The 27,533-nt window shown below is 42.6% G+C and overlaps 1 long non-coding RNA gene across 1 annotated transcript in view; it reads right to left on the bottom strand.

The window, feature by feature from the left end:
* Positions 1 to 5,806: 5,806 nt before the first annotated feature.
* Positions 5,807 to 27,533, bottom strand: part of LOC310659780 — a 29,585-nt gene continuing 7,858 nt past the window's right edge. The window contains exons 3-4 of the long non-coding RNA XR_014502998.1: positions 11,453 to 11,649; positions 5,807 to 9,378 (exon numbers count right to left, since the gene is read on the bottom strand). This is a non-coding gene — a long non-coding RNA (uncharacterized lncRNA). The remainder of the gene's footprint in view (positions 9,379 to 11,452; positions 11,650 to 27,533) is intronic.

Consider the following 27,533-nt stretch of genomic DNA (forward strand, 5'->3'; position numbering starts at 1 on the left):
TATTATCCCTACTGGTATACATACATACATACATACATACACACACATACATACATACATACATACATGGCTGCTTTTCACAGACTCCAACGGTCTGTACTTACTCCACTTGAATTTAGAAATTAAATGCTGATGGAGGGGTGTGTGAGGGTGAGGACCTGCGGGGGGGGGGCACAACTCTTACATGATAAGCACTTTACGCAGAAGAAAGTTCTGTGAGAGCTAAAGAATGGGTCAAGCAGCCGTTTCCCGAGCACAACTTTCTTTTGGGTTGGATTTCTGAGTCCTAGCTGGTTTGTGAAGTATTGTTGTTGGCGCTTCCTGTCTGCCTTACTGTACATCATTGTTTCAATTAAAAGATGACTTGTTGGCTTCCTCCTTCTAACCCCGATGCTTAGGGGGGTCTTTTTCTCCCTCTTAAAAATCCGTGGTTTATAGAGCTGTGTGCGCTAGAAAGCTCCCACATATGCCGCACCCGAGTTTGGGATGCGTTCTCTTGAATTGAGGAAGGTCTGATCCACAGGTCAGGGAGTCCCTTCGGGCAAAGCGCGTAAGGCGTTAACCAGCGCTGGTCGCAACAAAACCGCGAGAATTCTGTTGAAAAGTGCCCTGGATCGCGCAGACCCGGAGATCAGACTTATCTTACAATAAACTGGAAGGAGGGCCAGTTTATTTCAAGAAGACCGACCGCTGTGCTTGGATATCAATGGGCCAGTTAGATCCGGAGTTCCTAGCTTGCCTTTAGTTCAAATATACAGAGGCTTTTGCGTCTCTGCTAAGGCAAGCACCGGGGTGTAAAAAGAGTCTCTATAGAAGGTAAAAACTCTTTCTGGAAGTATGGGCAGGAAGGATGTGTGTAGTAGAAAAGACTAACTCGTTTTCTGTGAATTTATTGGAAGTAAATAACGAGGGGCTTTACACTGCGGCAACAGTCTGCTCAGACACTGGGAATAGTTTTGACAAGGGAGGCTGACCTTTTCAAACACTTCTGCTCTTCATTCTGGCCCATGGGTTTTGTATTCATGCAATTCTAATCCCGCCCTTTACCTGGGATTGAATTCAATAGGACTTGCTTCTGAGTAGACATGGTTAGCCCTGGGCTGTAAGATTGCATTAGTCCCTCAGTACAAACTCAGTGATGGCTCGCGGTCCTACGTGGAAATAAGTGCCAGGAAAAAAACCGTGCTGAACGTGGAAGATAATTAAAACTGACGCTGGTTTAAATCTTAGTCGCATCTGCGCTGCCGGCTCTAATGTCGAGTTATGGCCATAAGCATCCTTGGTCCGAAGTTAATTCTGTTGCAGTCAATGAGGCTCGCTTCCGAATAAACGTGCCTGAATTGAGGGTTGGAGTGTCATGCTTCCTTTCCAGACACGGTGGCGGGGAAGTAAACCCATTCACTAGCATTGCGAATTCTGCCACTCCATTCAAAAAACCCGTACAGTATAAGAAAATGCATTGTTGATTTAAATAACTCTTTTAATTTTAATCCTTCAGTTAGATGTACTAAGGATCAGAGTATTAATAGGGCAAAGCCATTATCCTCTCCATGACCTCCTCTTCTAATATCTTGGCATCTTTAGGATCAGGTCACTTTTGAGCGACCAGGAATCTCACCTCATCATTCAGCAACCTAGAGGTTTAAAAAGTCGGGTGAGAACACGAGTCCATATTTGTAGTGCCAGGTATATGCAGTCCCATACATATGTACTCAAAATCAAGTTCCATTTAATTCAGTGGGACTTACTCCCAGGAAAGCGTGCAGCATTCCTATTGTGGAAAGATTATGCATTAGTTATCGTTAAACCCATCAATCTCCCCTTAAATCAGAAAATGTTAATCCACATGCCATAATTCATTTTCGGGTCGATTCAACTGTTTTACGAAAACCTGATACTTACTATATTTCACAGGTTTCTCTCCAGGTTGTGGGGCGAAAGTTTCTGTGATATTTATTATTATTATTATTATTATTATTATTATTATTATTATTATTATTATTATTATTATAAAAACTTTAAAGATAAAAATGCTCCCTTTTTTGTTTGTTTTCTACATTACTCATTTCAGTTTCCTAGTTTCCTAACAGAAAATAAATTAATAACATCGGACTTTGGGTTAAGTAAGAATAGAATTTGAGCTCACATTAGTTCACATTAGGCTTAAAGAGATTCCTTCTAAAAAACAACAACAACAACACTGTTTGGGTGGAACAAGTACGACCTTCTTAAGAGTCCAGGAGCGGGGGGAAGTTCTCTACGAATTCTTGGAAGTCAGTCTATTGATATTTTCCAGTTTTTCCATCCTGAGCTAAAGTCTCCGGCTAAAAAGCACGTTTGCAGTCTAATATAATTCACGGGTGGCTGAGGACTGTTTTCTACCCATTCTAAGCGACTGTGGCCACCGCACCGCTTCCCCGTCTCTTTTGCCATTCACTTGAGGTAACAAGTGTAGAATCCTTGTGATCATCTCCGATAACCAACAGGAATGACTGCAGATGATTTCTCGCCCCCGCCGCCCGCTTGTGTTCGCGTGGACCGTGAACAGATTTCTCGTCTGATGTCAGCCGCAGAGGAATCACAGCATTGTTTCGGTTTGGAAACTCGGTTCTCGGCACAACGGCGAATGGAAGACTTTTATCTTCCCTGCTTGTAAGAGGAAGTATTTCTCCGCTTGCTTTTTGGTTCAGAAGAGGCAGAGACCACGTGAAAGAGATGCAGCAATCAGGATATTCGTGCTGAGTTTTTTCCGGCAAAGGAAAGCGAAGTTAATTTCAGTTCAAGAAAATAGAATACACTATGAGGAAACTGTAGGAGCCTTAGAATCAATGAAGGAACACGAAGAACGAGGCGAAACCTGACTGATCTCAAGTGGACACTCTGATGTTTTTCGCTTCCGGGCTGATTTCTGCAGAACTTCCGAGCGAACGTTCCTGACTTTGCGATATGGAGTTTCTTATCGCAAGGACAAGAGACCAGCAACCTTTTTCAGGCAGGTTTCAAGGTCTTACGCCCCTCACTCCCCAGAACCATGGGCCCCAGCCGGTTAAGGCTTGAAATAAGTCGTGGGACTTGCTTGGAACAGGCAGGAGGGCCCACTGAAACCAAATAATAATCATCATCATCATCATCAGAACTTTAGCTGGATCGGAGCCACCCACGCACACACGCACCCCAATTCTATGGGGCTTAAGGGGTAAGAGCTGCTTCCAAGTTAAGGTGCCAGTGTTTTTTAAATGACATGCTATCTAGAAACCAAGTCTTTCCTTCCCTAGGTAACGCACTCCTAAAGGAAGTAACACGGCTTTTCGCAAGGCTTCCTCGCCCACGCTATTTGTCGTCACGTCAACTTGAACCAGGGAAGCGGGACGGGGCCGAAAGTTGCCAGGGTGGATGCCATTTCAAATTCAGATTTTTCGGAGACTATTAGACCTGAGGTAGTAAGCCTTCATTCTCCTGAGAAATAAAAGCACCTGCTAATTCCAGTACTTTCTATAATTCTTCATTTGAGAAGGACTGAGAAATTGAAAGTTGGGATACTGTTATTTTAAGACACCCATGAAATCCTGTGCTACATAGTCCATAGATTATTACATTTATCTCCCCCGGGCATTATGTTGGGGAGAGTTGATACAGGAATGAGTGAGAAAAATTATTGTGAACTGCTGCTAATCCAGCTGGACTTGGGCTTCGAGTCTGAGGCGAGGATTTGAGTTCGGAGAGACAAAAGACGGTCAGTTCCAAAGGGCAACTGTTGTCCTACAGAGAATAAAAACTCGGGGGAGGCGCTTCCACGCGCGGGTCCAGTTCTGTAGAAATAGGCAGGGTGAGGTAGTGATTTAAAACTCTGAAAGTGTCACATGGAAGTATGAACCATTTCCTGAAATCGCATTTAGGGTCAGGATTAGGGCACTGATCCAGCAACAGAACAATGGGATCAAGAACTGGAGGAGTCCTTAGCCCATTCTTTTTCTCACCCACGGACTCCCTGCATCTTCCACTGAAGCCTACAAAATGTTAGTTAAGGGATCCAGAGGTGCTATTCCGTTGGGATGTCTTGAGAGTAGTAGAAGTTAGCAGTCACTTGCAGCAACCTAAAGCACCTTAAAGAGATGCTTATTCTGGCGGCCCACTTTAGGAGATGCACCTGGTCCGCGAAAGCTTGCGCCTTGATGAAGCGGGATTCAGCCAGGACCGGAGGGCTCTGTTTCCCGCACCGCTGCGGGAAGTTGCCCGAGGCTCTCGCCCGTCGCCGGAGCCTCTTCCCTGACAGTTGGGCTTTGCTGCTGCAGACGACGCTGCAGCCAGGCCGGCACCACGAAATCTGCTGCCTGCCATGCAATCTGCGGCGGCAGCGCCCAGGGACGCGGCGGTGGCCCTTTTCTTTGGCACCGACCTCGGGCAGGAGCTGCCAGACTCCCCGTGCAGAGGAGCTGGCGCTGGCTCCCAGGGGGGCAATCAGCCTTTCTTGTTGGCCAAAGGGGGAGGGTGTCACTATAGAAGACGACGCATCTAAGCGAATGTAGGGGGGTGTCGCGCTAATTGCCCGCGTCCAGGGGGCACAGCCTGGCTCCCAGCCGCCGCCCCCCGCCCTCGACTCGGCAGCAGCCAATATTTGGATAAGGTGTAATTTCTACTGCCGCCCCCGCCCCTTTGGAAACCCGAACCGGTCTCTGACTGAAGCCCGTGCGATTAAGGGGAGATGTTTTGCCTGCGCGTAATTGCCTCGCAGGTTTCTCCCAGCAGCTCACGCAGGCAGGAAGCGGAGCTTGGAGAAGTTCGATGGGTGCCCAACACCCACCCAATTCCAATAAGGTGTGTTGCATGATCTAGGTGGGGAGATGGGAGGGGGAAATAATGAAAGGCAGCAGTGGGACCCCCCAATAGGGCAAGACCTGTGGTTCAGCGGCAGAGCATCAGCTTCGCATGCAGAAGGCCTCAGGGTCTCCAGGACGGGCTGGGAATGTTTCCTGTCTGAAAACCCCGGCGAACCGCTGCCAGTCAGAGTAGGCCATACGTAGCTAGATGGCCCTCAGTGGTCCGGCTCTGTATGTGTTCAGGCTCGCTGAACTGAACTGAACTGAACTGAACTGATAGCCAACAACCATCCTTTGAATAAGGTGCAGTCAGGTAGAAGAACAAGAGACTACTCAGTGACCAAACCAATCTTACACCTCTCTCTCTCTCTCTCTCTCTCTCTGTGTGTGTGTGTAGAGTCCAGTGTTTCCCAAACTTGGGGCTCCAGCTGTTTTTGGACTACAATTCCCATCATCCCTGACCACTGATCCTGCTCATTAGCGATGGTGGGAGTTGTAGTCCAAAAACAGCTGGCGACCCAAGTTTGTAAAACACCTGTTTAGTCATTTAGTTTCCCGTAGATAACGTAACAGAGACCCCAGGGCAGTTTCTCAGGAAGTGCTGGGCAGGGGTGGGGTTCCTCCGTGTCTCTACAGAATTTCCACCTGCTCCGTTTGTTTAGGAGTCAAAGAGAATCCCGAATGAAACGCAGTTAACCTGTTAACAATTACGGATAGTGAAATGCGTGTCCGTGGGTTACGTGTGAGTGTGACAGAGAGGGAGAGGGGGGACGACAAAGTGGCAGCAGCTCCAAGAAGCGTCTCGCTCCCAGATCACCGTAAAGATTGAAACTTTCTCGCGCAAAGGCGAATGGAGATCCTTCGCGTCCCCTCCGATTGCAAAGGCTGGCGAGACACATCCCGGTGCTGGAGCTGAGCCTGATCCCCACTTTGAACTAACGCCGCTGCTCGACACTGACTTAGCCACCTGTAACCTAACCAGAACATGCCCCTCATTTGACCAAGATGCGGCCCCCTCTCGTTCAGTTCACCCGAAGCAAGTGCCCCCCCCCCGCCTGCCTTCTCCCCGGCCAAAGTGGCTCTCTTCAGATTCACCTCGTCGCGCTGCCCTCAGCTTGTTCGCTCCTCTCATCTGATCCCTGAACAGGAGGTGAGTGAGTGAGTGAGAGAGAGATTTTGATTTACTGTCCAGGGCAAGAAGAAGGGTTCCAAAACGGAGCTTTGTCCAGCTGCTGCTACAACTGCCTCTCCAGCCACTCCGCCCCCCCTTTCTGCCCTTTCCTCCGGGCTTCTCGGCCGCCAAGCGCTCTGACCAAGACCCAGCTTCTTTCTTGCAGGGATCCAGCAGGTCAAGCTCTCTACTGATCCAGTCGCCAATCGCTTCCCGGCTTAAAAGCCAGCGCAAAACCTCCAGCCACCCCACGCTGTGGGGTAGATTGGGAGAATCCTAAAAACGTCAAAAAGTCTCTTCTTTGCTTTCTCCCCAGGAATAGACAGGCGCCTTTTTCGTCCACGCGAGGACAGTCAGAAATTCTGAGGCAGCCTCCGGGCCAGTCTGCTGCTTCAAATGGCTTGGGGAGTGTGAGAAGGAGGTGCTGAGTTCACTGGACATTACGTTCTGCAGCGGAATTCACTTCATTTAAATGAATACACGTCAACCTCTCTGCTGATACATTGCTCCCTCTGCTTTGATGTTCTTGCAGCAGCTCTCCGCACTACAACAAAGCTCTCTTCCCTGGAAGGGATCCAGATGAAATCTGGTGGTAGGCTAGGGGCTCCATACCCCGGACTAGATCCCCTGTGCAGGTGGTGTGCCAGGCAAGGTTTACTCCCCTCTGATTGGTTGAATCCTGCCACTCTCCCACCCCAAATCTACCTCCTGACACATAACAATTGCATTATTTGGGAAATATATTGTCCATCGTTCCTGGCCTCTTTCGTGATGGATCCCAGGTTCTCCCTCCACATCTATACATTAGCATCACCTCCAGTCCTCTCTCACATACACTTCCATGGTAAGGCACATATGAGGCAGCACTAATACATTTGGTTCCTATGCTGCTTTGAAAGATGAAATACACTCAAACATTTACATAAGGGACTCTGAAAAAAATGCCCTTTGAAGTTGGTACTTCAGACTGGTACAACTGGATAAGAATCTGCACATACTTAAAGGTATGAAATGTGAGAAGTAAAATGCGTGCATTATAGTATTCTTATACTTCATGAGAAATTAGAATTGAGAGTTGCAACTGACCAGAAAATTGGTGCTACAACTGGTCTTGGAAACTTGTGGAAAGCAGAGTGTGGAATAGAAATAAAAGAAAATTAGTGGAATGCTTTATGGGGAAAGTCCTCTTTGAAAGCTCCTCATCCCACACGGAAGAGACAATGTTGAATATAATCTATAGATCATACATCACTCCTATTAAGCTTCCTAAGATCAACGCAACCTTCTACCACAAACTGACAGAAATGATGTAATGGCAAAGGTCTATGTCCACTGGTGATGAAATTCTGGAAACATATATTTAAAGGAATACAGCAATGACAAAATACCCTAAAAGCACGAGAAGAGCCTGATGGTTCAAGCCAAAGACTCATCAGTCCAGCACTCTTTCCTCCCAGTGGCTAGCCTGATGCCGTGAGCGCAAGAGAACTCTCCCTGCTTGTGAACTGACTGGCATTCAGAAGCTCCAACAATGCAGGCAGAACAAAGCTACCATGGATAGTAGCCATGAACCGCCCATAATTTTTCTCATCCTCTTTTCAAGTCACCCACGTTGTGGCCACCACCATGTCTTGGGTGTGTGAATTTCACAGTTTAAGAGTGCCCTGGGTAAGGAAGTGTCCTGAATCTTCCAACATTCAGCTTCCAGGGATGTCCCTGAGTTCCAGCATTATGAGGGAGGGAGAAAAGCTTCTCTCTGTCCACTTTATCCACACATTACATAATGTTATACACCTTTATCACATCTCCTTTTACTCCCATTTTCTCTAAAATAAAAAGTCTCAATTGTTTCCTCAAACGGGAGTTGCAAAGTAAAGACATATTTCTGAATAAATATAATCAATCAATAAATGTAAGGAAACTCCCACAACAGATGCATCACTTTTCCTCTGCCTTCTCTGCCCCTGCAACAATTTGGTGGTACATTCATGTTTATGAAATGCAATTTCTCTGATATTAAGTGTCAACAACCAGCTGCAGAAAGGATTCCTTGATGGCAGTCAAAGTGGATTGACTCAGGGTTTCTTCTGTAATCCCTCCAATTCATCATTAGTTATGCCTTAACCCAAGTCTGTATTTGATACCTGCTTTAAGCCACCCCATAGAAAAATGTTATTATTGTGCTATGAATCATGGACACCGCTTGCCATGAGATTCATTCGTACTTTGTTTCAGGCTGTAACTATGGTCAGTTACTATAGAATAAATTCTATTTTATGCAATAGTGCTTTTTCTGAGTAAACATGCTTGGGATTGTACTTCAGTTAACAAAAGAAATAACTTTTTCTGGAGTCTTTTCTCAAATCAAAGAAGACCCAATCCAAAAGTCAGGGTAGCTGTTAGATTCAAAGCAGTACAAACTCTGTCATTCCTTTTATAAATACCATATTTGCCTGGGATGAAGTCTGTAAATCACATGTATAGGGTGTATATTTTCTTTCTGGGCAATGAGACTAGAGAAGGAGCAAGGGATCAAAGAGAGGCATGAAAGCGACAGAGACACAGAGGCTTCTGAGAGAGGCTTCTCCAGGTCCCTTTGCCAGGGTCTGTAGAATTTTCAAGAACTGTGCAGCCTGCAAAACATTTAGAGCTCTAAAAGAAACAAAGGATCTGTTGGGACCACCCAGATCTTTGAATACTATAAAGGACTTTCAAGGGCCTTTTGCTAAGTTAAAATTGTTCCTCTCAAGTTTCTCAGAAACCCTGCATGAGCAGTTATCCAACATCACCAAGTGACAAAGACCCTTTTCTCTAGTCTTCTTAAAATACTTGAGAACAATTGCATTGGGCTGAAACAGTTCGTGATCTCCCTTTAACCAGAACAGAGAAGAAAAAGGAAACCCATCTGTATAATACGTTTGAAAAATAAATGATTAGTTATAGAATGTTTTAAAATACCCCTTTTCTCTGTTTGATGAGTGTTTGGAAACAGAAGAAACGCCTTTTATTTTATTTTACTTTGTCATCTACAAACTCAAAGTCATCAGATACTGGAGAGGAAAGATAAATCTGTGACTATGAATTTGGCAAGCAACACCAAAGCTCATAGCTCATAGATTCCAAAATAACAGATTTTGAACTTTCCACTAGGCGGTTATGCATTTATACTCAAATACACATGCATGACATCTTTTTCAGAAAGAAATATAAAGCTTAACCATTATAGAAAGAAACATAGGATACTTAGGGCATATTTGTGTTGTGGTGTTCCTTGCAAAAGCAGCATACAATATTTCTTTGCATTGTTCATATAGCAGGTCAGGTGTTTATTTCTTACTCACATTTGAAAAGGACCCTTTCACGGTGGGACTGCATTGTTGGTCTTTGCACCTGCAAAATACAGGGACAGTACAATTATGACAGATTTTTCAATTCATATACATCTGTGCACTGGTGTGTCAATTACCAGATGCCACTGCGGACAGTACAAATCAGATTGTGTTAAAGGGACATAAAAAAATAAAGTACTGGCACACAGTAACCTCAGGGCCCCCCTGCCATCTCAGTCTGATCCTCCCCAGAAATGGCAGTGGTGCTGCAGCCCTCCTGCCATTGGCCAAATAGGCAGGCAAGCTGAAATCAACTTATCGGGCCTGGGTGAAGCCCAAAAGGGTTATCCAAGCCTAGGAAAACCCCTCACCTCCAGCACAACTGCCGGATCCAGGGGAGGCGTTTTCGCTGCCCCACAACGGCCCCCAACCTAGCAATAAGCGTCATTACACAACAGATGAAACGTGTACTTGTGGGTGAACAAGGAGCTTTAAATATACAAATATGCATGAACCAAGAAATAAGTTTTAAGGACGAACTACATTATCTCTGTCCAGCTTGAATATGCACGATAACAATACCTGTTGTGTTTTGCAGCATCCAGTTACAGGCAGTTTGTAGCCAAAACAAAAACATAACATTTCATTTCTGAATTTCACAGATAAATAACAGATTTGTTGGCTTGTCTTCCATTTGGCATACATAACACTTATGACACAGAGAAATTTGCAACAAATTATATTCCTGTAGCCTGATTGTGTAGCTAACCCATCTGATGAAGGTGGGGAAGGGAGATAGGATGAAGTTTGGGCCTCTGTCCTTCAGCTTCTGTGGGAAGAGAAGGGCACTCTAGATGGGAAGGGCAGCTCTGATGTGTAGAGGCCTGGTCTCTGCCAGAGCAAGGCTACCACTGTGAGTCCTCCTGCCGGGGGGAGCTGGTGTATGGCCCTGAAATGGAGAGCTGGCACAGCAAAAGCTGTCAAACACACCCACCCACCCCATCAATCCTTACTGGCAGGAGTTGTCAGAACTTTGGGTGCAGAAGTGGCTCAGGTGGGGTTTGTCATGGAGGGAGTCATTTCCCTGATTCCTCCCTCCAGGCTACTAATCAATTACACACAGGCACCAAGCGGGTTACCAAGCCTTATTGGCTTTTTCCTTGGCATAAGTTACAGGACATCAAACAAGTCCAATAAACAGCGTGTTCTCTCCTGCCCCTGGCAGGTTAACTCAAAGATTTATAGGGGCTGAGGGATCTGGCAACCAGCCAGCCCCATCACATGCTCCCACTTTGGGATACTAACTGTTTCCACCTGCCTGAGGGGCCTCACCCAGCAGTACTTGCTCCCAGGATCACTACTTCATGACAGGCTTAGGATTGCTCTGCTTGATCACTTTGGATAATGTGCCATTGAATTAAATTAGTCATGAATCATTTTAATATAATTTTTATGTAGTGTTTCCATGCACACAAGCACATATATAAGAAGATCCAGGTGTGAATGCTGGTTTAGGGCTGTATCCAGCGCTGTCATTCCACTTACACAGCAGACTTCTGCTTGCACAACACATTTCCTCTCCTCCGCAGCCCCACATGCTTGGGGTTGGGGAACAGATTTTGGGGGCATATGGGGAGAGGAGAGAAAGCGGAAGTCCTGAATGAGTGAAACTCTGCACATGCTGCATTGGATACAACTAACAGTGATTCGTTACAAAACAATTTCTGAAAACTGCATTATTTGGCTATTTAGAAACATGTACAGAGCATTTAATCAGAAAACTTTCTTAATTTTTGGTTTGCAGTGATCACAAAACGGTAATAAAATTCTATTGCTAACCATTAAAGTAGAGGAGCTATATGCTGGTGGTAGTAGAGTTACCACACAATTTTCCAATTTTTGATACCTATTTTTTTTCCAAACCACTGTAGAAAGGTAGATAATAAATGCTGAATGATATTAGCCACCTTGTGATAAATTTCAGTCGCCAAAATAAACCAGAGTAAGCTTTTATATGTGACACCAGCTAAATTCTTATTTAAAAGCCACCTTATTAGCATGCAGAATAATATTCTCTGCCTACAAGCACAAAAGACCGCAAAGAGTATATTAAGGAAAAGCTTCATTCCCAGTACCTTTCTGCAACCTCCCACTTGCACCTGGCGCCTGGCTTTTTGTGCTTTAAGGAGGGCTATTTTGACTTGTAGAGGGAAAGACTTTCATGACTTCAAACATGGACATTAATCAAGTTTTTATCTTCTTACATAATCCTGCCTTTGATGTCACCAGATTGAAGCCTCTCAGAACAGAAAGAGAAAGCTGTGAAAAGAAGCTCAGTTAATTTATACGTTTAAGTGCCACTGTTCTAATTTGCTTGTGTAGCATTTTCATCATTTTCTGCTTTGCATCCTAAAGACAGGCTTACGCCCAGCAATTATGAATGGCCCCTCTGAACAAATAATTGAAATTCACAAGTGGTTAAACAAAGTCCTGGTTGGAGGTGTGAGGTCAGACATTCTCCCAAAGGCATTATTCAATTGTAGGATACTGTTTTCCTTTGACCTGAAATACGTATGTTTGTCTTACATTAGCTTTATAGTAACGACTGATCAGACAAGCTACATGACTAAAATGGCAAATAAACTGTGTGCAGCATTTATTTTTTCCCAATATTTACCCACCTAACTTTTTCTAGCCTCTCTTTCTCTTGCTAACAAAATTATATATATATATATATATATATATATATATGCATTGTGCAATTGGAAGATACTTACAGGGCAGCATTAATTATTCTGTCTTTTAAATCGTTCTTAGCCAAAGACCTTTGCAAAAATCCAAACTGGCTCAAAGGTATACAACAAATCATATGTGCAAGAACAAATGCTGAAAATTTACTATATAAATAAAATGCAGTAAATAAAAGCCAGACTCAAGGATTTAAAAAAAGATTAAAAAGCAAATAAAATAAATAAGAAAAGTATGATCAAATGAGGACACCAACATGTCAGTTTATAGCGATCTCCGAAAGTGCTTTTGCGTGGATCCTTGCAGCAGCCAGAATAAAAAGAAACACCGTGTAAGTCACAGAAAACATCAGTATCTGTTAATGGATAATGATATCTTTTCTGGGATGATTTTTGAGTGCAATCCCAATAAAAGAGTATCCAGAAACTTAAAATGTACCCCAAATAGAAAGGACAAAATGAGATGTAATTTGAAGGAGCTCCTATCTGACCAGTTCCCTAAGTGGAGCTGAACCAGAGAAGGAAGATGATATTGGCTGACAATCAGGGCCAATTTCATAATTTGAAAATGAAAAACTAAAAAGACTTTCCTGAGCACTGACAAATTATTATTATTATTACTACTACTACTACTATATTGTCATTTATTACAATTTTTTGTCTCAAAGTTGCTTACAATTCAAAAAAAATAATAGTCAGAACCCATGATGTTCTACCATGGTCCTTTTTACACAGACAAAACCACTGGGAAAATTCTGAACTTAAAATTATTGTTCCATCAGGCAGTGTGCTTTGCTCTGAAATCCTGCAACTGAGTTCAGCATCTGCGCTGAGGGTGATAATAAGACTTTTAATCTCAGATATGGAAACTGGGAACCAAGGAGGCAAGCATGGAATGTCCAAAGGGAATCTTGGCCACTGCGCTGAAGATTGATTCCCGAGTATCTTATTGTAATGCACATGAGTCACTGACATATATCTGCATGTTAGTTAGAGCTTTAACTGTATATAATCTTGTGAAACAAGATCCCAAAAGTTGGATTATTTCTTTTTGGGTGCAGTATGTCTGAATTCACCTCATTTTTGTGCAGTGTGCACCCTCTTTTTTCTCTTAAAAGTGCCTTGTATTATTACTGTAATAACATCACATGAATCATTTTACTAGTGGCCCTGTCTTTAACAGGATCATCAAGGTCATGTCATTAATTCTTTATTTGTATGTCTACGTTCTTAGTCAAACTACCTCTGCAATTTGTGCATATAGTATGGCCCAAAATAGTTTGTAGGTGCTGAGCTGAACAATATTTTAGTAAGAATATAAAACATCCAATTCACTGCCAAGGCTTCCTGACAAAGTATCCTTTCAAACAACCCAGCTGTAGAAGAATGTTATGTGGGTTGACCACCAAATTAGATTTTCACCAGTTTGGACTCTGCTCCCTTATTCCCTCCACACAATAGACTGGAAGAGACCCAAAGTATCAATTACCAGAATTGATGGATAATAATCACTGTCAATCCTGTTGCAAACCTCAAACCTATTTGATAGCAAAATAAAGAGAAGGAAAGTGCAATCTAATAAATGGTACTAGCACCTCAATCAGAAAAGTAGGTATGGGTTCCTAAAGATATATCATACTTAGTACTATGAATGCAGCAGAGTTGATAAAAGGATAAGTTTAAGGAATTTCAGGCCTGTTTACAGCAGGAAAAGCAAGTATAAGGAGGTTGCAGGGCTACACTTTGCGGTGCTTGCAGTGCTTGTGCTGGTGACTCACAAGTTCAGCTAAGACTTCTTCAACAAGGATCCTCTTGTACTCATGGATGCAGCAATGTAGGGGGGCATGACTATCTGCAGCCCCCATGACCTCTATTGCTCACTTTCCCTCTTTGTGCCAGTAACGAGTGCTATTGTCTTGGGTGGAATCTACACACATATAAAAAACGCTGTGAAAATGCTTTTTTAAAAACATTTTGAAAAATAGATTGAATTTGCCATAGCTCACAATTGCCATTTAGTGTCACATTTGTATATTGCACTTTACAACACACTTAAAATGTTTTATTTGCAGCAGTATAGCTGAGTCCTTGGTCAATATATACACATTCTGCCTGTAACGGTAAGCTAGTAAAGTTTTATCAAACTAAGGCAAGGTGCAACTAAATGTTTCCCTCTGATGCCTTTCAATGAAGGGTGGGATATACAGTCATGTAGAATCTTCTGAAATTTAATGCCCTGCTCTCCTCTGGTTCCTAATCTAATCAAAACCACACTGTACCAGGAATCAATTGGAGAGTCCTGAGAAGAGTCTTGGGCATAGCTGTCACAGATTTGAAAATAAGGGACCAGCAGCCTCGAAAATAAGGGCTCAGCAGCCAAAATAAGGGATTTTCCCAGCACAGGTATGTTCAACCTCTGAGCCCCCCCAAGCCAAAGGCAGAAAGCCCAGCCAGCAGCCAAAGAAAGCCTCAACCGGTGGTTCCCACAGCACAGCAACCTGGCAAAGGGGATGCAGCAAGGAAAACCACCGTCATCTCTCCACTGGAAAGCACTGAGCAAAGGCGAGTCCCCAGGCAACGTGGCATGCAAGCTCCACCCCCCCAGTCACTCTTAGACTTCTTATTGGGTGAGAAACGCAGCCAAGCAACACAGTTGGAGCCTCCCTCCTCCCTGGCTGGCAGGGAAGGGAGGGAGGGAAAGGAGCTGCTTCCTTTGAAAACCGGGAAATTTAAGGGACGTCATCAATAAGGGACAGCAGTGGGAAACTACGCTGGGATAAGGGACTTTCCCACCAAATAAGGGACGGTTGACAGCTATGGTCCTGGGGAAGGACTGTAGCTCAGTTTCTGAGCATCCAATTTGCATGTAGAAAGTCCCAGGTTCATTCCCTGGCATCTTCAGATACAGCTGAAACCTTGGAGAGCTGCTGCTAGACAACATTGAGATAGGTGGACCAACAGTCTGATTCTATATAAGGAAGCTTCCTATATTCCTCACTTTAAATTCCACCTACTTCCTACTTCCTTTGTTCACAGAATCATATAATTGTAGAGTTGGAAGGAATCCCAGGGGTCATCTAGTCCAACTCCCTGCAATGCCGGAATCTCATGACAAATGGCCATTCAACCTCTGTTTAAAAACCTCTAAAGAAGGAGAGTCCACTGCCTCTCATTGGAATCTGTTCCACTGACAAACAGCTCTTACTGTCAAAAAGTAGTTCCTGATCCCATTAGTTTGGGATCTACATTCTGGAGCAGGAGAAAACAAGCTTTCTCTACCTTCCAGGTGACAGCCTTTTAGATATTTGAAAATGGCTGTCATCTATCCTCTCAGTCTCCTCTTTTCCAGGCTAAACATACCCAGATCCTTCAACCGTTCCTCATAAGACTTGGCTTCCAGATCCTTGATCATCTTGGTCACACTCCTCTGCACAAGTTCCAGTTTGTCAACATCCTTCTTAAATTGTGGTGCCCAGCACTGGACACAGTATTCCACTTGTGTTCTGACCAAGGCAGAATAGAGTGCTACTCTGACTTCGCTTGATCAGGATACTATACTTTGGTTGATTTAGCCTGGAATGGCATTAGCTTTTTTGCTGCTGCTTCCCACTGTTGACTCATGTTAAGCTGGTGGTCCACTAAGACTTCTAGATCCTTTTCACATATACTGAGGTGGAACCACAGAGGCACTTATACACACATACAAACACTGAATTGCTACTGTTCATTTGGAGGAGTCTTTGGCAGGGCTTTTTTCCATATTGAACTTACCGGAACTGAGTTCAGGCACCTTTTTGGTATGTTCTGACACCTCTGTACCATTGTGGCACAGTAGCACAGCACCCGGGCTCTCGAGGGTGCGGAGTGGAGGCTGCGAGTGGCACAATCAGTGTGTTGCAGTGGAGGGTGACAGTGTAAGGCTCCGAAATCATCGAGGGTGAGGGGGCAATCTCAATAATTTTGGCTGGGTGCTCCCCTACTAAAGCTCAACATGTGGGTGCACAGGTAAGAGCTGTGCCCCCACCTGCACAGTCTCAGTCTGCACAATGCCACCCAAGCAAGCAGCAGTGATGCCAGAGGCAGAGGGGTCTCCAGGGCTCCACCCCATGTGCTGTTACTTTTTTTTCTGTGCTCCCGCTTCACCCAGTAAAGCTTTGCCATAGCCAAGGAACATTTATTCCTTTTCTTTGGGGGAGGGGGACTTTCTTGGCCCTCTTCTTCCTTGGTTTGGATAGAGAATAAAGAAAGAAAGTGATCTCTCTCTCTTGCTTGCCCTCTTACTGCATTGAAATTCTCCCTCTTCTTCCCTTCTCAGAAGCTAAGAAATTGCTGGGCCCCTTCCTGGGGGTTGGCAGCAATTCCACGACTCACCCTGCTTTTACTCCTTTCATCCATTCTGGGATGGCCTTCTAAAAGCAACTATTAAATCACAACTTTTCTATATTTTCTTGATAAAATTCCATTTCTGATCTCAGCCTGTTGCTCCCTGAGTACTTTACAAGGTCACACTGCTATCTAGACTAAATGATCCACGGTTATGCATGCTGTACTCTTTTATGTTTGAAAACATGATAGTTTCTGGCCATCGGTGTAGCCAGGATTTTTTTGGGGGGGCAGGCTTTATGTTAGGGGGCAGAACCAAGTTATCTGTGAGACAGTTGGTCAGTTAGCATTTTTATTCATCCACTTTATTTAGGGGGCATCTGCACCCCCCTGACCCCCCTGGCTATGCCCACGTTTCTGGCAACAGCCTCTCCTCCAGCAGAAGAAATCACAAGTCACTGCAGGAAAAATAGTTCCATTAACACATTTAAACTAAACCCTGTCACAAAGTAATTTGTGCCCCAAAAGGGCTTACTCCCTGAAACAAGTGTGGCAACAAATGATATTTATATAATTCATTGTATTTTATTGACTTTGCCCTTTACTAGAAATGAATATAGCCAAATGTGTCTTTTCTGGTGCTAAACAAAATGTTATCTAAAGCAAGTCTAACCTATTCATCTTAACCCTTGATTATGGTCTTTCCTAATGGCTATTAATTTTTAATTTCCACAGAGACATGTTCCCTTTTTCCCCTACTCTCTAATGGGAGGTTAATACATTTAGACCCTGTTTATTAAAGGTTGCTGTTCCAGACTTTATTTCTCAGGAGAAATATTGCTGGCTTTTATAGCTGACCATAAAACAAATATTTGACAATAACAGCAACCTCTGAATCACTGTGTCTGGATCTGTGCTAGTATTCTAACACCAGCCTTTTACACTTTATCTTCCAGAATCCATCTAGCCATGGCTATATGCACACAACTCTGCCCTGATCCATAAAGACTAGGTGGTGTGATGGATAAACATATAGCCCACGCATGATCATTAGTATGAAAGGGTTGCTGGTGGTGATAGAATCTTAGTGGTCATTTAACATCCGTTGAAAGCCTTTGATATGATTGCACATGTTCATGATGCATCTGAAGGACCTGACAGATGTTGCTGAACTGCACTTGAGAGCATAATGGGTGGCTGATCAACTCTTCCCAGGCCTGTCCCTGGTTTTATGCTGACTTCTCCATGAAGCTCTATCCAGGGAACTAAGGAGGCCTGTTTCTCACTGATACCTGGGTAGGAAATTGGCATGTATTCCTATGGATAGTGTTTTGAGCTGTCTTTGAGCAATTGTATCCAGAAGTGTTTGATATCTGATTATTTGAGAGGAGGAGATCAGAAGAGTTGTCAAGATCCTCAAGGAGGCAATACAGTGAATTCAATGGACATAATCAGTAGGCTTATATGATAACAACTAGACACTGCCATAAATATGACAAAGGGTGACTCTTAAAAGGCCAGACCCATTAACTCAGTGGTGGAGACTGCTGAAAGAAATAACTTGTAAGTACCTCTTATACTCTTAAACATATGACCCCCACATAACTATGGGGAAATAGCATTAAAATGCAGCGCATGAGAGCTTTCACTAGACACAAAGGATATTTATTTTATCTTCAGGGTAGTGTTCTGTACTGAGCACAATCAATGGGTTTCTGATTATAATGAAAATCTAGAGTAGGACCCTGAGTTTTAATTTAGAAAGCAAAATAAAATGCTTTTATATTTTACCAGCATCACAAAGAATAGGTATTGCAACTCTTACAGCACAATTATCCTATGTATGTTTACTCAAAAGTAAGTCCCACTATTTTCAATTGGACTTACTCCCAGGTAAGTGTGCACAAAACTGCAGCCTTAAAAGGTTTTCCTCCCTTCATTAGCTAGTGAAGAACTGAGGAAAGCAGATACATTGTGACTGGAAATACCGGTGCTGGAAATCCTCATTGAAAATCAGGCTTTGTAATTAGGCCTATATTTTACTATAGTTTAAATGATGAAAGAAAACTTTATGCAAACTTGCTTTTGAAATGATGGCATGATATAGTCTCTCAATGTTTTAGATTCTTTTGGGAAGTGCATACATGGGATTATAGAACATGAAAAAATAATAGTAAAAACGATGTCTTTCTAAAGTTCAGATAATTGTTCTCCAGTAGGCATTTGACCTGCTGGGTTGAAGAATTTGATTGGCACTGAGTTTCATATTATTTGCTGTTTTTGTCTTCATTTTATTGTTTTGGAATCTTTATCACATTTTGGTAATTATTTTCAACTTGTAAGCTGCCCCCTGAATACTGCAGGGGGAAGGAAGAATATACTTTTGCAGGGGGAGGGCAGAATGTACTTTCTTTCTTTCTTTTTTAGTAAATTATAAGTCAATGGAGAGTTTCAGAGGTGATTTTGGAGAGAATCAAACTTCAGATTCATTACAACAACTCAAGTCCCCACAATTCACAAGGTGCTCATCTGACATATGCATTTATTGCCGGCATTTGATTACAATAACATTTCTGAAATAATGCACAATTAATGTCTATGCTTATGATTATAATTGTGTCTGGAGAATGTCTGGGTAAAGCAACAGGAAAATGGGAAAGAGCAGGCAGTTTGGTTATTGGTTTGTTTGGTTTTGCCACTGGCATAGTGAGAACAGGATTGTCATTAACAAAATATTATAAAGTAATGGTTACTATACTTGGAAAGTCATAATTAAATTGTAGAAATGCTTCATTTATATTGAATACACAACCCTGCGTTCATTGGACTAAAGAGGCTTATGTGACATGCCATGAATAAAAGACATTTAAGATTTCAAATATCAATGTTACATTTTTAAAATATCTGTTAAATATGAATATCTAAATGAATAAAATATGAGCATATCAGTAAATCACCCTGTTTTTGTGAACCCTGACTGGAAAATAGAGGTTTGCATTTTTTCCTGATATGTGAATGGAGATGGAATTCAAGATAAGGTATTAATCATAATTAGAGAGACTATGACAGGTCTGCAACAATAAATTCTTAACAACGAGAAATAATGCTCATCCATAATGAACTGCTTAATACATTAATTTTCTTATTAAAATTGGCCTTACACTAATAGGTTCAAGACAAAGTTGATATAACTTTATATTTGCATTCTCTATTTTTATCAATTTTCATTTAAGTAGTATATTATTCAGAAAATTAAATAAATCATTAAAACATATAATTGCATATATATATTCTCACAGATAATTCCCCTAAGCAATATTGTGGTTATAAGGTGTCAGTGTGCATATTAATTCATCATAGCAACTAAGTCATGTTCATTTATTTGCTAGTAGCCCTTGGAAAAAGCACGCACTGTTCCTCTTTGAAAGTGCAAGGAGACCAAGTATTTGCTTCCTGCAGTTTATCAGGACTTGAAAATTACTAATTACTGTTCTAATATGTTTGTATGCATGACTATTTATGAACATGTACTAAGTATTGCATAAAATGATGCTTTGTGCTTTAATCACTAATTCATGTACAGAGAAATAATATTTTTAAAATCTGAATACTTCACTTCAGGGTGAAAGTATCCACGAAGGTATTTCATTTGATGTTTCTCAGCTGAATAATTGAACTTCCTCTCTTAAAAAGTATTGTGTGAAAGCAAATGCTAGGTAGTGTGAATGCTCTGTCCACCGTGTTTGATTTCACCACTTACTGCTGCAGTAATCAAGGGATAAAAATGTATGTGCCGTATGGACCCTGCCTAAATGCTTCCCTTGCATGCATGGTAGGGTTGCCACCTATCTCTAGAAAAAGGTGATTGCCCTTTTTTGGGGGGATAAAAGTGTCCTCTGTCCTGTTCGGACTTCAAACGGGATGCCTTTTATCACATATTCTAGCTCTTCGTCCTCCTCCAAACTGTGGGCAGAGGGTGGGTCTGGTGGGAAGAGGAGAGTGAGGGCCTGAGCAGGAGTTTGTGCGGGCAGAGGGCGGTTCCATGAGGAGGAGAACCAAGAGTAAGTTATTGCGGGATGTGGGCAGAGGGTGGAGTGGGGCTGGGAGAGTTGAGAGAGAGAGTTTTCATGCCGGCAGAAGGCGGGTTGCAGAGAGTGAGAAAGGGGGTTTGAGGTGCCCAGGCCTGCTATGGTGGAATCTCTTAAGAAACAGATTCACAAATTTTAAATTTCACAATAAAACGCAGTTGCTTAAAAAACAACAACCCTGGCTTTGTTTAAAGCAGTCTTTAAGCTCTTCTTTGAGAAGACTTTAAGACTAAAGTCCAAAAATCAAAATCTGCTTTCAAATACAATGCTGTGATATACAGAACTCTTTCCACTCCATTATGTTGCCAAGGGGCTCCTATAAGGGAAACGTATTGTTCTATAGTTACACATAGTTTATAACTAGCTTAGGTATTTTCGATAAATTGAAGGTCATTGCCATAAGATGTTAAGATAATAAATCTGGCTTATCAACACACTCTCCTGGTAGCAAGGCCATATCCTCCTGAGATCATTTATCTCCAGTTCATTATCTTGTCTGCATTATTCAGCAGCCCCACTCATGCTCAATTGGGTTTGAATAGCTTTTAGCTGCTGAAGTCTTCTTCAGTTTTGACATAATCTTTTACTTGTTCTTTAGTAAGAATTTGAGATCCTACTTTAATCGCTATCTAGATAATTGAACTGATGTCAGTGTTCATTGTTCCTTTCCTGTGCATCTCCAGTGTTATTGTTAAACATTTAATATTATCTTCATGGTTCCAAAGTAAGTGTGCATTTAACTATTATGATATTTTACACACACACACACACACACACACACACACACACACTTCTTATCTATAGAGGAGACAGGAAAAGAAAGCCAGCAAGAAACAGCTAAATTCCAACTATCACCCATAGAAGAAATGAAGACTAAATTTCTCATGGTTATATTTTGTGTACTAGCAATAATGGGGGGGGGGGTGCAGCTCCAGAGTAGCTCTCCCTCCACACATTTCAGAACAGATTTCACTAAATACCAAACTTTCACAACTTGGAAGACTTCTGTGGTGCTGAATATAAAGCAAGCAAAAGTTTCTCAGTTTGCTAAACATTAGAGGTACATCATTCTCCTTCCCACAATCACACAACAAAGACATAATGTTATAAAATCTTTTCTGTGAAGTCAGAAAACAAAATGAGCAGTGTGCATAAATAATAAAAATATAAAGTATAATATTGAATATAGTCATGTTTTTCTCAGTATTGCAGTGTATGTATACAGAAAGAGAGGTATCTCTTGTAGGGTTGGGAATATGTTCTTGTTAGAGGTCAAGCATAGCGGGAACATGACTGGAACAAGAGCGTCACTGAAGTCCTCACTCAGAATTAAGTGTTCATAGGTGAAAGAGATCAGATCAGGGGTGGGGAACCTTTGGCCCTCCAAATGTTGTTGAACTACAACTCCCATCATGCCCAGCAATTGGCCATGCTGGCTGGGATTGATGGGCGTTGCAGTTCAGCAACATGCAGAGGGCCAAGAGTTGCCCACCACTTGATTAGATGATGAAAACAATGATGAATGATTGCTGGGGAATCTATATTAGGACCATATATATTTATCATAGTTAATGCTGCACTTAGTGTGCTGACTGCTAAAACTGTAAGCTGGAAACTTTTGATCACACCCTTTGGTTTTGATTATTATTACTTTTTAAATTTCCACTGGCACAAACATCTCACACCCATTCTGTGCAAAGCCTATCTTTATCTGAGAGAGGTAGGTGAGTTCCCTGCAAGAAGGCTCTATTAACCTACAGTTTCTTCAGTTCAATGTGAACCTATTTCCTATTGTTTGTACCTAAACCCCTAACACTCCTGGTAACAATGTTTGACTACATGTTTACTGCAACGCATAGGTGCCAACTCCATGGGGCCCTGAGTGCCTGAGCACCCACAAAATTCCCCATGGCCCCCACTGTCAGGGGGCCAACCTGGCACTCCTGCTGGAACATGTTATATATAGGGCTGCTTCTGAACACAGTTCGGAAAATTCAGCTAGTGCAGAATTCAGCGGTCTGGTTGCTCACTGGCACAAGATGTTTTGAGCATATCACACCTATCCTGGTCCGACTGCACTATTAGCTATAAATTAGCTTCCAGGTTCAATTCAAAGTGCTGGTTTTGAACAATAAAGCCTTAAACAACTCAGGACTGCAGTACCTCAAGGACCGTCTCTCTACGTATGAACCTAGCTGGACCCTGAGAACATCTTCTGAGACCCTTCTTCGTCTGCCTCCTCCTCAATAGGTCCAGAGGGTGACCGCATGAGAACAGGCATTTTCTGCAGTGGCTCCCTCCCCATTTGTGGAATGCTCTCCCCAGGGAGGTTCGCCTGGCGCCTTCATTATACACCTTTAGGCACCAGGCAAAATGTTCCTTTTTAACCAGACCTTTGGCTGATTGACATCCAATGCCCTTTTAAAATGGGTTGGGGAGGGGGGATTTTTGCGTTGTTCTTGTTATATTTATTACATATTTTGTGTTTTTATATTGTGATTTTATGTTGTGAACCACCCTGAGATCTATGGGTATAGGGTGGTATACCAATTTTAATAATAATAATAATAATAATAATAATAATAACAACAACAACAAACATGTCAACTCTCAATTAGGAGAAAACAGAGATGTGTAACAGGAAAGCAAGCATGCTCAACCTCCATCATTTACCACAATCCTGAAACCAGTGAAGAAGGCAACCTAAGCAGAGCAGATTATAATGATGTATGATGTTCTCTGGACCTCCTCATTTGATGTTTCCTGCCTATCAGCAAAAGAATATTATACAGAGATATATCTCTATCAGATATATAGGACACAAGTCAGATTATATGAACCAATTAAAAGAAGTTCATTTATTTACCAAAGGGCAAACAGAAGGAGAGTAACAAATTTAATAAGTAACGTGACCTATAGAGACCAAAACAACTCAGGACACAAAGTAGAAAAGCCATGTGCTGAAACCAAGCCAATGCTTCCAAAAAGGGAGGGAAGGGGAAACAACCACCAAAGGAGCCAAATTGGGGACCCATCCCCAAAGACACACAGAATTTATTTTTTAATTCCTTGAACAGGTATACAACATTAACCCTATTCATTAATTTCATACCTGCTTCTTAAATAATGCCAGAATTACATTAGTGTTTAATATGATAAACAAAGTCCAAGACCACAGCAGCTGCACAGATAAAAATGCAATCATACGAAGGGTTATTGGCATTACGAACAGAGGAGTCTTGACACTACTTGACATTCAGTCTCAATTACCAGGTTCAGGTTTTTCTCCTTCACTGAACAATGCTATAGAACACCTCAAGAAAACGAGTGGATACTATGCACTCATCATAGCAAAAGTAGCAATCTCCACTTTTTCGAAGGACCTGGGTCAGCTGACAAAACATCAGACATTAAATTACATTTGACAGCACACACAGACTATGGGAAATACAACTTGCTCTTATTTTTTCCGATGGAAGAGAGCACTCACTCTTTTATTACAACAATAAAGCCACTTGTAATGATTTATTTTTTAAAAGGAAGAGGCAGCAGTCTTATTATTATACATAGCAGCATCTTAATTTCTTTTTCCACACTTCTTTTCACCTACAGGTACTGGTGATGGTGTTTTTTCAGAGCATAGAATTAAGGGCAGGTGATAACGAGCTGTCAGAGTTTGTACTCAAAAAAATTGTACTAAAAAAAAAATTACAAAACTAGACATTCAATGTATTTGAGAAATAGGAGTTGTGCCCAACTTCAGGTACGGTAGGCAAGGGCCTAATCTGGCCCTAATTCCAGCCCAAGGGCCTAATCTGGCCTGACAGGCCTCTTCACTTGGCCCCTGAGACTGACATGATGCCCACGAAGCGCCACAAAGGAAGCCATCTCTCCTCAATGGCCCTCTTTCATCTCATGGTGCTGAGAAAGGGCTCCACTTTTGCAATGCACCGAGGGGAAATGAAGCAATCTCATTATGCAGAAATTTTCCTGTATTGCCAGATCATTGTGTTTCAATGATTTTATTTATCCCTTTTCTAGGAGCACGGCAAGAAACTCAACCTGTGTGTGAAGAGGGCTGCTTTGTGCGGCGGCGCCCAGGGAGAGTGCGCCGGGGGGCAGGGGACACAGAGGGCAAAAGGAGCCCAGCGCCCGCCCAGCCCAGCCCCCCTCCGTGCCATTTGGCAGGGTGGCCTCAGGAGGGTGGCGCGAGAAGGACTTGTGATGCTGCCGCCCTCCCTGAGCCAGCTCCGCTTGGCGAGGTTCGGATCCAGGGGGGGGGGCAATGTGAGAAGGGGGCGAGGCTGGGCTCGAAGGGCAACGGGCGTCCTGCTCAAGCCGCCCTCCCCGAGCTGCTTTGTGAGGCTGGGACCTCAGCAGGGCTGATCAGCGCCCCCTGCCAGAAGATGCGCCCAGGGCAATCGCCCTGGCAGCCCACCCCCCCTCCCAGTTCCGCCCCTGGTGTGAGGAAATGATACCATGTGTTTGGCCCCAACCAGTTTGGATATTGACACCACCCACTATAGGCATGCCGATTCAAATAAGTTGGGCAATTACTACAGTTTAATCCTATTCCTATCTACTCAACAGAAAACACCACTGAGTTCATTAGGCCTTTTTGTCAGTGAAATGTGCATAGGATTGCAACCTTAAGTTATGAGAAAAAACTTGTCCTCCAGCCATTAGGAAATCTGACCCAGTTTGGGTCCTATTTACACTATGGATTTCACCACCTTCAGATTTGTGGACATAAGGAGCACTAGGTTTTTCTTTATTTCTGCTCTTGCCTTACAAGGGACTTCAATCTTTCAACAGGTGTTACAAGCAGATCTGAAGCACTGCTGAATTAATTTCCAAATATTAAAGGGAGGGTGTCAATAAATTTTTCATCCAAGCAATACTTCCAGCTACTGCGATATTTTGGTCCTGGGTTTATGAGAATCTTATTAAGATCCTGTGCACACAACTTGTGAATCATCCCCATTGAAATAAATATGACTAACCTTTGAGGAAACATATTTAAGACTGGGCCAAACATGTGCAAATTACCTCAGCAGCTAAGATAGTTACAATCTTCAGACTGGGCTTCTCCATCACACCCACCAAATTCTCCATAATCTATTGATTAATTTGTCTACATATTGTGAATTCTTGAGAACTCAAAGCTTGTGATATTCAAATACTCAAATATCTTGTGATATTTCAGTTGGTCCTAATAAAAATATTGTACTATTGTTGAGTTTTGATTTTTTTAAGGTAGTAGACAAATATGGTATCGTATTTACATACGATATTTGTCTTACAATAAGCAATTACAGTTGATGATATCTGATTTGTTTTTTTGATGGAATTACAAGCTTGGTAGATCAGAGAAATGTTGTGGACATAGTGTATCTTGATTTCAGTAAGGCTTTTGACAAAGTACCCCATGATATTCTCTTGAGGTAGCTGGTAAATTGTGGGTTGAATGAGGTAACTGTTAGGTGGATTTGTAGCTGGTTGACTGACCGAACCCAAAGAGTACTCATTGATGGTTCCACATCATCCTGGGGAAAAATGACAAGTGGGATGCTGCAGGGTTCTGTCCTGGGCCCATTTTGTTCAACATCTTTATAAATGAATTGGATGAAGAATTGAGGGGATGTTCATCAAATTTGCAGATGACACCAAATTGTGAGGGGTAGCTAATGCGGCAGAAGACAGAATCAGAATTCAAAATGACATTAACAGATTGGAGAATTGGGTGCAATCTAATAAAATGAATTTCAATAGGGACAAACGTAAGGTTCTGCGCTTGGGAAGGAAGAACTAGATGCACAAATATAGGATGGGAGCTTACTAGCAGTACATGTGAAAAGGATCTAGGGGTCTTGCTGGACCACAAGCTTAACTTGAGTTAACAGTGTGATGCAGCAGCAAAACAAGCTAAAACTATTCTAAGTTGCATCAACAGATGTATAGTATCCAGATCAAGGGAAGTAATAGTCAGACAACACCTGTAATAATGTGTCTAGTTCTGGGCACCACAATTTAAGAAGGATGTTGACAAGCTGGAACGTGTGCCAAGTAGGGCAACCAAGATGATCAAGGGTCTGGAAACCAAGCCTTATGAGGAACGGTTGAAGGAGTTGGGTATGTTTAGCCTGGAAAAGAGGAGATTGAGTGGAGATATGATAGCCATCTTCAAATATCTTAAGGTCTGTCACATGGAAGAGGGAGCTTGTTTTCTCCTACCCTGGAAGGTAGGACTCAAACAAATGGCTTTAGGTTACGAGAAAGTAGATTCTGACTAAACATTTGGAAAAACTTTCTGACAGTAAAAGCCATTCGGCAGTGCAACAGGTTCCCTTGGGAGGTGGTGGGCTCTCCTTTTTTTAAACAGAGGTTGGAGGGCCATCTGTCATGGATGCTTTAGCTGAGATTCCTGTACTGCAGTGGGTTGGACTAGATGACCCTTAGGGCTCCCTTCCAATTCTATTAATCTCTGATTCTATGACTTGATAGATGGGCCTGATCCAGCAGGGCTTCTCTTATGTTAACAGACAGGATAGCTCAGCTGGTTAGAGCGTGGTGCTCATAGTGCCAAGTTTGCAGGTTCGATCCCCATAAGGGACAGCTGCATATTCCTGCATTGCAGGGGGTTGAACTAGATGAGCCTCAGGGTCCTTCCCAACTCTACAGTTCTATGGGTCTATGATATCCCACTAAGTCACACTCAGAGCAGAAATTCATCAACTTAGATCTAATGTACGATCACTCAATCTGCAGACAGTTTCTAAAATGTAGGGTGGTTGAGCCCTCTATCTGTCTGAAAGCCATGCTAACCTTCCTAATCTTGGATGTACTGGGCAGGCTGTTGTTGCTTATTGAGGAGGTTTAACTCTGCACATTCTGAGAGACGTTGCTTTCTAAGACTAAACCATGGTAGCAATGAATCCTTAGCCAAGGGTTAAGTAACCTGAAAATGCTGAATATATTCTCTTAATAACAAAATGCTCTTACCTAGCATGAGCAGGTGAAAAATAAGTTAGAGCTCCTGCACCTTTAATGCACCTTGT

The sequence above is a fragment of the Podarcis tiliguerta genome, assembly GCF_965153285.1.
Source record: "Podarcis tiliguerta genome assembly, chromosome: 11".
Lineage (NCBI taxonomy): Eukaryota > Metazoa > Chordata > Lepidosauria > Squamata > Lacertidae > Podarcis > Podarcis tiliguerta.